The sequence below is a fragment of the Giraffa tippelskirchi genome, chromosome 3, assembly GCF_054371585.1.
Source record: "Giraffa tippelskirchi isolate mGirTip1 chromosome 3, T2T-mGirTip1v1.2.pri, whole genome shotgun sequence".
Classification (NCBI taxonomy): domain Eukaryota; kingdom Metazoa; phylum Chordata; class Mammalia; order Artiodactyla; family Giraffidae; genus Giraffa; species Giraffa tippelskirchi.
The window spans coordinates 1,484,807-1,494,063 of NC_137277.1; the positions used below are offsets into that span (position 1 = coordinate 1,484,807).

A 9,257-nucleotide genomic window follows, 5' to 3' on the forward strand; every position below is an offset into this window, starting at 1 on the left:
CACTCCAGTGTTCTTGCCTGGAGAATCCCAGGGACGGCGGAGCCTGGTGAGCTGCCGTCTATGGGGTCGCACAGAGTCGGACATGACTGAAGCGACTTAGCAGCAGCAGCAGCAGACAGTCATCGCCATACACGCGAGTGTACCTGGGACGATGACTTCTCTCCCTCTTGAGTAGAAGCTGCTGTGGGGCAGGGCTCGCGTCCGCTCTGTGCCCCAGAACCACTGAAGGCACCTGACCTGCTCCAGAGCTCTGGGGGATAAGGAGGGTCCCCAGGACTCGCCCTTCCGCCTCTGCACCCAGGACCTGTTGGTCTCTCCACCCCCATGAAGCCCATAAATCCTGAAGGAGCCGGATCAGTGTCTCTGTTTGAACGCGGAATCCAGGCTCTCAGAGGACAGCTGGGCGGCCAGTGGACATCCGATAGGACTTGCTGACAGATGGACGCCGGGCCTGGCCGAGCAGGGCCGCGTGGGCCGAGGCAGTGAGGGCGCCGCCCGCCCCTCTGTGCGCGGAGCAGAGCCGTCCCCGGCTGGGGGGCGGGGGCCCCGGCGCCAGCCTTCCTCGGGAGCCGGGCGCGCCTCCCTGCGGAGCTCAGGCCCTCGGCAGGCGCCGTGTGGCTGGGGCCCCTCCAGAGGCCGGGCTCCCGCGGGTGCCCGACACCCACACTGGCCCCAGGGGACCCCGGGGAGCCCTGCGCTGGGCCTTCTGAGTCCCCCGCTCCCTCCGCCCCCCGACGCCCCACCGCACCAGGCGGCCCTGGCTCCCCAGGACTCAACCAAAGCCGCCCGAGCATCTTTTATTAATATTAATTCTAAAAAAGTTTTTTTTCAGTGCTATTTACCATCTGCTTTTCCCCTTGGCTGAAAATAATTGGAGATGAAATGCCCGCCGCTCGGTCCCCCGCGTGGTCTCGGAAGGAACGCGGGGAAGAGAGAGAGTCTGTTTTCTCCTCCAGAGAGACGAGCGGTTCCGTCTCCGCCCGGGTCCATCGGGGGCCCAGCGGTCCGGCCTTTCTCCTCGCCTCCTGCTCAGGGTCCCAGGCGGCTCGTCGGGGCTGGGGGCAGCTCTTGGATTGCTATCAGCCAAGTTCCCCCATGTTCCTGCTCTGACAACATCTGGCACATTTGATGTCCCACTGAAGTCTGCACCATCTGTAAATATAAATAGCCTGGTCTTGATTCCATTAGAGGCCCATGAATGGAACAAGCATATTTCGAACTGGCTCTGCCAGGAGGCCATGAGCTGCCAGGATCGGGCTCCCACTTTGGGGAGCAGAAGGGGAGGCTAGGGTGTCCCTGCTTGCCCCTGGGCCAGACCTTCGGGCTTCCGGGCAGGTGGGCTCCAAGTGCCCCAGAGCCGTCCTGAGCCGTGGAACCGAGTGTCACTGTTGAAGGGAACTTACAGGCAGGCTCACTCGGTTGAGGACAGGGCAGCCCGTGGTGTGTCGAGTTCTCGGAGCAGGATGAGAAGCCGGTCCCGCTCGCCCCAGTGCTGCTTCCAGGGTGGGCTGCCCCCACCCCCGGGAAGCCCCCAGAGACGGGAAGCCCCCGGGGATGCTGCGCCCTCGTCACCCAGGGCACCGTGGGCACCTCAGTGACGTGAGCCCTGGTCTTGCCAATCTCATCCAGCTCCTCTGCCCTCGTCCCACCTGTGGGCACAAGTGGTGCTGAGTTTGCAGCAAAGGCACTGGGCACGCATCCCATAGACAGGATGGATAGACAAGGTCCCGCTGTACAGCGCGGAGAGCAGTGTTCAGCATCTTGTGACAAATCATAACGGGAGAGAATATAGAAGACAATGTGTGTGTGTGTGTGTGTGTGTGTGTGTGTGTATGAACTGTAGCATTTTTCTTCAGTTCAGTTCAGTTCAGTTGCTCAGTCATGTCCGACTCTGCGACCCCATGAACCGCAGCATGCCAGGCCTCCCTGTCCATCACCAACTCCCGGAGCTTACTCAAACTAATGTCCATTGAGTTGGTGATGCCATCTAACCATCTCATCCTCTGTCGTCCCCTTCTCCTCCTGCCCTCAATCTTTCCCAGCATCAGGGTCTTTTCCAATGAGTCAGCACTTCTCATCAGGTGGCCAAAGTATTGGAGTTTCAGCTTCAACATCAGTCCTTCCAATGAACACCCAGGACTGATCTCCTTTAGGATGGACTGGTTGGATCTCCTTGCAGTCCAAGGGAGTCTCAAGAGTCTTCTCCAACACCACAGTTCAAAAGCATCAATTCTTCTGTGCTCAGCTTTCTGTATAGTCCAACTCTCACATCCATAGATGACCACTGGAAAAACCATAGCCTTGACTAGATTGACCTTTGTTGACAAAGTAATGTCTCTGCTTTTTAATGTGCTGTCTAGGTTGGTCATAACCTTCCTTCCAAGGAGTAAGCGTCTTTTAATTTCATGGCTGCAGTCACCATCTGCAGGTTGTCTATTGTAAATCAGGGCTCCCTGGTGGCTAAGAATCAGCCTGCCAATGCAGGAGACACAAGAGACTTGGGTTTGATCCTTGGGTCAGGAAGATCCACTGAAGAAGGAAATGACAACCCGCTCCAGTATTCTTGCCTGGAAAACCCCTGGACAGAGGAGCCCGGCGGGCTACAGTTCATGGGGTTGCAAAGAGTCAGACACGACTGAGCCACAACTGAAACCACCACCACATTGTAAATCAACTACACATCAATAAAAAATATATTCATTAAAAAACCCCTGCAAATCAACACTAGGGTCAGAAAGGACCGTGTTTGCTGAGATGTGTGCTAAGTAATGTTGTGTGTGTTCTGTCTCCGCCCCGCAGTCCTAGGGTCATAGAAAGAGGCGTGAATCTCTTTCTCTCCGTCACAGTGGACAAATGACTGGCTCCTCCAAGACACGGTTCCTCTTCTGGAAAGGGGGTTGGTGGAGAGTTTCTCCGTATGTTAGTTTGGTCAGGCTGCTGTTGCGGGGCACTGCAGGCCCTGGGGGCCGTGGCGGGGGCTGGCGGGGGGGTGGGGGTGGGCGTTAAACAGCAGGAATGTATTTGCTCACAGTTCTGGAGGCCGGAAGTCCAAGATCAAGGTGTTGCCAGGGTTCGCCGAGGCCTCTCTCCGAGGCTTGCCGATGGTCACCCTGTCTGTGTCCTCCTCTCGTCTTCCCAGAAGGACACCGGCCGTGCTGGATGAGGACCCACCTCGTGACCTCCTCTACCTTAGCGGCCTTTTCAAAGGCCCGGTCTCGGGACTTCCCTGGTGGTCCAGCGGATAGGAATCCGACTGCCAGGGCAGGAATAGAGGCTCAGACATAGAGAACAGACTTACAGACCCAGCGGGAGCAAGAGAGGACAGAACCAACTGAGAGAGAGTATTGAAATATGTACACTAGCGCATGTAAAATAGGTAGCTAGTGGGAAATTGCTGTATAATGCAGGAAGCTGGTGCTCTGTGACCACCCATGGGGTGGAAAGGCTTCCCGGGTGGCTCAGACGGTAAAGAATTCGCCTGCAATGCGGGAGACCTGGGCTCGATCCCTGGGTGGGGAAGATCCCCTGGAGGAGGGAACGGCTACCCACTCCAGTATTCTTGCCTGGAGAATCCCACGGACAGAGGAGCCTGGCGGGCTACAGTCTGTGGGATCACAAAGAGCTGGACATGACTGAGCAACTAAGCACACACACATGGGGTGGAAGGGAGATTCAAGAAGGAGAAGACACATTTACGCCTATGGATGGTTCACGATGATAAATGGTAGAATCCAACCCAAGGCTGTAAAGCAATTATTCTCCAACCAAATATAAATGAGCTAAGAAAAAAAAAAAGGAATCAGCCCGCCAATGCAGGGGACATGGGTTTGATCCCTGGTCCAAGAAGATCCCACGTGCTGTGGAGCAACTGAGCCCCCGCGTACCACAGCCACTGCCTGTGCGCTCTAGAGCCCAGAGCTGTGCCCACCGAGCCCTCAGCAACCAAGACCCAGCACGGCCAAAAATAAATAAGTGAACAAAAATTTTTTAAAGTAAAATAAAGGCCCTGTCTCTAAACACAGTCACAATCTGAGGTCCTGGGGGCTAGGACTTCAACATATGGAGGAGGGGGAGGGGGGTGCACAGGTCCACCTGTAAGCCTAGGCGTTACACTCGGGGGAGCAGTCGTGCCACGCCGTGGAAGATGCATTGTCAAAAACGAATCTGGTGACAGCTCAGTACCATCTGCCCCTTAACCAGCTTTCCTCGTTAGCTGTCATCCACAAGCTTCACGCCATGCAATGCAAGATGAGACCACCCTTGTAAAGGCAGCAGAAAGGACACTTGCTGTTGGAAAACTGTCTGAAGGGTCATGAGACTGACTGAGCTCAGATCCCAGCCCAAGCTCAAGCCTGTTGTGTAACTCCTGTGCCGGGTCTCGTCTGGGGCAGGGCCGACGGAACACAGCAGTCATAATGACATGAGGTCATAACTATGCGAAGCTCTGAACAGGAAGCTCGGACGATCATGTGAGCATGACCACCTGGGGCTCTTGGGATGACTTCTGGTTGGTCCCTTGGGTGGAAGCCATGTACGGAAGACTGTGAAGCTAAGGTGGGTTTTGGACGTGGGGTAATTCAGACTCTCCCTGGCTTTCTCCAGGAGAAATGGTTCCAGTTCCTTTAACCTTGCTTAACTGGCCCTTGTTTCCACTGCTTTGATCATTTCTGTGGCTCCTGCCTGGACACCCTCCAGCCTCTCTGGACCCTTTCAGAAGGGTGACACAGACTCAACTCGGAGGTCTAACGAGGGGCTGACTCACGCGGACCCAGGAAGGGGGACGACTCGGGGGCCCGGGCACATGACGGGCCTTTCCTGCGTGTGGAATCCAGGCAGCCTTAAAGAAGGCAAGGCGCTCTGCTGACAACGACCAGATGCCCTGGAGTTTCCAGGACGGGCTTTCTGGAAATGCGTCAGATTTCAAAGATTCTATTTGATGGTCCCCATAAACCTGTAAAGTGTCCCAGAAGTTCTGACTTCTCTACTTCCACAGTGCAGATCCCAGAGGGCCTCTTACTCGGGGACGTGACACTAAAGTGTCTGCCCAGCCCGGCGGGGGACAGAGGACTTCCTGCTGCAGCGAAGTTACGTGTCAGCAACCCGAGGTTTCAAAAGCCCGTCCGTGTTGCAAACCAGGAGCCATTCCTCATGCCGGAGCGCTCCGTTAGGCATTTGCACTCAGAAGGTGTGGTCACATGGGCAGCAATTGCCATTGGGACTTTCCTCCTAACCCCGTGTCTGGCCCCAATCCTTAGTCCAGGATCAAGCGCCTCGTAGGTGCCAACCTGGCAGTCAGTGACCCACTGGGAACCAGTCCTGCCTTCATCCTCAACATATGGTGGCTGATTTTAGCCCTAAATATTTCACCTTCTAATTGTACTATTGAATTTCATCCGGTTTTTGTAGGGCCGTGTTTTCAATTTGTCATGGTTGTTTTGAATTTTATTCTTGGCTTTGTGAGTGGGAGCCACCCCACCAAATTTAGCATCATGTGAGGCTCTGATGAGCACACGTTCCATCCTTTTGTTTAAGTCATTAGTAAAGATCAGCCCGGCCCTTAATCCCCAGAGGAGCCGCATCCTTTCAAGCGGATGCCACAGCACTGATTACGCAATAAAGAGCGGCTTTTCTTTCTGGCCGCAGAACACGCGTTCGTTGTAGAACATTTACAAAGTGCAGATAAGCATAAGAAGGAAATGAAAATAACTAGTAATCCCACCGTGCAGGCATGAGTGCTGTCTTCTGCTGGGGCCCGTCTCGTTAAATACATATATACATACATTCATCAACACGGATTAAAGGATATACATCGAGCTTATTTGTGAACTTGATCGCATAGCATGATCAGAGAGCGAGTGACTATCCACACTCAGCTACTACACAGACGTCTCCAAATCAAGAGCATTTACGCATAATGTGCACACACGCACGCGCGCACACACACACACACACACACACACACGGGCAACCCAGCTACAGTTGACCCTTGAACAACGTGGGTTTGAACGGCATGGATCCACTTCTACAAGGATTTTATTTTCAATAGTAGACATTACAGTCCTACGTGATCCATGGTTGGCTGAATCTGAGGATGGGAGGACTCTGAGGTGTGGAGGAGCCATGGACACAGAGCAGACACAGACAGTGAAGTGGGATTATAAACACTCAGATTTTCAACTGTGAGGTGGGTCAGCATCCCCACAAACCTGCCTTGTTCAAGAGTCAACTGTGTACTCCATGAATAACCTCCATGAGACGGTCCAAGAAAACAAGGGTAGCTTGGTTCATTCCTTTGAGAACTGCTTTTCGCTGTACTGGCCTCGGAGATTCCCAAAGTGTGTAGACATCGTAAAGGCTCTGAGAAGTCCCGTGGTTAAAAAAAAAAAAAAATCTCATGTAATTTTTTCAAACTCAGCATTTTCCAAATTTAATTAGCTAGAAACCCTGTTTCTAGAAGTACCTATTACTATCCCTTCAAAAACCATTTGTAGAAATGCTGTTATTGATTAAATCTTGACATTAGGATGAAGAGTAATAACAATTTTTAAAAGTTCTTGCCTTCAAGTCAGGAGACCACACCCCAGCTTTGCCTTTCATGAGCTTATGACCTTGGACAAGTTATTTTTGTCTGAGCCTCAGTTTAGCAAAATGATCAGATTCCTCTGATATGTCCAACCTGCCATGTTTTTCCCTGAAAGTGCAGATGGGTGAAATTAAATCTGTCTGGGATAATGTGTTGTCTATGACGTCATCTGGCTTTTCCCTCCTCTCACTGAAACACACGTCCTCACGTGGGTGACCTCACTGGGTCCTTAGACCCTCCTGTGGCATGTAGTGGGAACTGAAGGGGTGAAAATGTGCTTGCCTGTGAGCGCTAACCAGCACGGGAATTAGGGTCTGACCTAGGGCCCCTGCTCCTCACTAAGCCACACCCCCTTGGTCCCACCCCAGGAGGTTCCAGCATCGGTTCTAGCATCTTCCCAGGAAAGGCCCGGCCTGCTGCTCCCTGGGAAACAGGGCATATCTGCTCCTTTCCTTCTTTGGGGGTGAGCAGTCACCTGCCACGTCCCACCCCGGGGTCCTGGTCCTCTGTGACGCCGTAGGGTAGCAGTCCCACTGCATGCGCCAGCCCCTGGGAGACCCCTTGGTGCCCCTCAGGGGCCCTGCTGGTTTAGGTGGCTCTGGCCTCCAAGTTCCCAGCTGCTCTTTCCCATCTCCAAGCGAGGCTTCCCTTACTGGGGAGGCTGCATCTAATCCCTGGTGGTATCAGTTCCTGCACAACAGAAGGAAGAGAGTCCTTCCTGTTCACTGCCCTGTTTTCCTGGCTTCCTCTTCTTGTCTTTAATGGGAATGGGGGTAGGGGCAGTGGATAAGTTCACACCAGCCTCTGCAGCCTGCCTATTCCATTTAATAAGAAAGAGCTGAGATTCACTGACTGCTTAGTACATGGCGGGCACAGTTCATGTGGGCTCTTATCTCAGGAACGCTGTGAGGTATCGTGTCTTCAATGACAGACAAATCCATGGAAACAGAGGTTGAGTCACTTCCCTAAAGCCACACAGCTTGTAGGAGTTCAAGCTAGGATGCAAACCCGGACCACCCCTTCCTCCAGGGTCTGAGTGATTAATCCCTGTTACAGCGCCTCCCCCCACTTCCTTCACCAGTGGCTCAACTGGTAAAGAACCTGCCTGTCAATGCAAGAGACACAGGTTCAATCCCTGGATCAGGACAATCCCCTGGAGCGGGAAATGGCAATCCAGTCCCGCATTCTTGCTTGAGAATCCCATGGACAGAGGAACCCACGGAGTTGCAAAGAGTCAGACACGAGTAAGCATGCCGGGACCACCGCCCTCCTGCCCACCTGGTACGGAGGGTGCCCCGCTCTGCACAAACCTGCACTCTCCCAGGTCCCTCCAACATGTCACACTTGGTCTGGCCTTCCCAGGCTTCTCCCAGCCCCTAAAATGCCCGCTGCTGCCTCCTGCCAGGAAGACACGACCTGAGGAGCTGCCAGAGCATCCCGGGGCCGGGTGGGCGAGGCCGAGAGGGCAGGAGGCCTGGGCCGAGGTTCCGACAGAGTGAGCGGCGCTCACAGGGCAGGCGCGGGCCGAGAGGGCGGGTGGGCACGGCCGCCGGGCAGGCTCTGCGTCTGCTCAGCCCCTTGTCAGGCCAGGCTACGGAAGGCCCGGGAGGGCCCAGCTCTCCCCATCTCATCCTGCTCTGAGGACGAAGCCGAAGGGAAGGGCTGACTTTACGGCAAATCGTCAGTGCCCGACGGCAAGTGCCTGCTCGTTGCTCAGGCTGCTGGGAAGAAGAGGGCAGAGCCATTTAGAGCCAAATCAATCACATAAACAGACGGACAGTAACCCCCTCGCAGGCGGGCCGACTGGACGTGGAGGGCGCTGTTCAGAAGGACCGTCCTCCTGGCAGGCCGTCTCCCTGAGTCAGGTTTACAGCCCCGTCTGCAGGGCCCAGCACATGGGAGGCCAAGAAACGAGCCCACTGCCCTGCGTAACTGCCACAATCCACCAGCGCAAATATTGATCTAGAAGGCGGCCGGAGGAGAGATTCGCCACTTCCTAGGAAGCCACTAACCTAGGAGACAGCTGGGGAGACGGCGCCTCAGATGTTCTGCCAGAGAACAGGGGACTCCCCGCTGGCAATGCCCCTGACCTTTCCCCTCTCAGAGGAGAGCTCCAGGACTGGGCAAGTACCCACAGGTACATAGCGCAGTACCCACGGGTGCCTGAATCGTAGCACACAGGTGGCAATGCGTGCACCCCAAATACCTCCTGGGTTCTCTCCTGTCTGACCCCCACCTCCCATTTGGCTTGTTCTTCTTATTTTTAAATTGCTTATTTAGTTTTGACGGCACTGGGTCTTTGTGGCTGCACACGGGCTGTCTCTAGTTGCAGCACGCACGTGGAATCTTTCTGGACCAGGTATCGAACCCGTGTCCCCTGCACTGGCAGGCGGATTCTTAACCACTATTCCACCAGGAAAGTCCTGATTTGTTTTTCTGAATTGGGGCCTTATTCTCCAACCAGCATGCGTGAATCCTCAGATGTGTCTTGCACAGTGTTAGGGTTTTAGGAAATAGCGAGAGGCTTAGACGTGATCCCCAGCATCTCCGATGGCAGACAGAAAACTCTCATTTTAAGATACTGGGTCTAGTTATTCTCATGAGTATATTCCTAGAAGGCATGTCCACAAAATTTACAAACTCTGTGCTTGAAGAGGGACTTCCCAGGTGGCGC

General features: G+C 54.3%; 2 long non-coding RNA genes across 2 annotated transcripts; one reads left to right on the forward strand and one right to left on the reverse strand.

Moving 5' to 3' along the window:
* Positions 1–781: 781 nt before the first annotated feature.
* Positions 782–4,600, reverse strand: LOC145540787 (uncharacterized). The gene is made up of 4 exons (XR_014078551.1): positions 4,093–4,600; positions 3,030–3,253; positions 1,404–1,649; positions 782–1,152 (listed from the first exon to the last, which is right to left on the reverse strand). It is a non-coding gene; the product is annotated as an uncharacterized LOC145540787 (long non-coding RNA).
* Positions 4,447–5,650, forward strand: LOC145540786 (uncharacterized). Its single transcript, XR_014078550.1, has 2 exons — positions 4,447–4,554; positions 4,696–5,650. It is a non-coding gene; the product is annotated as an uncharacterized LOC145540786 (long non-coding RNA).
* Positions 5,651–9,257: the final 3,607 nt, after the last annotated feature.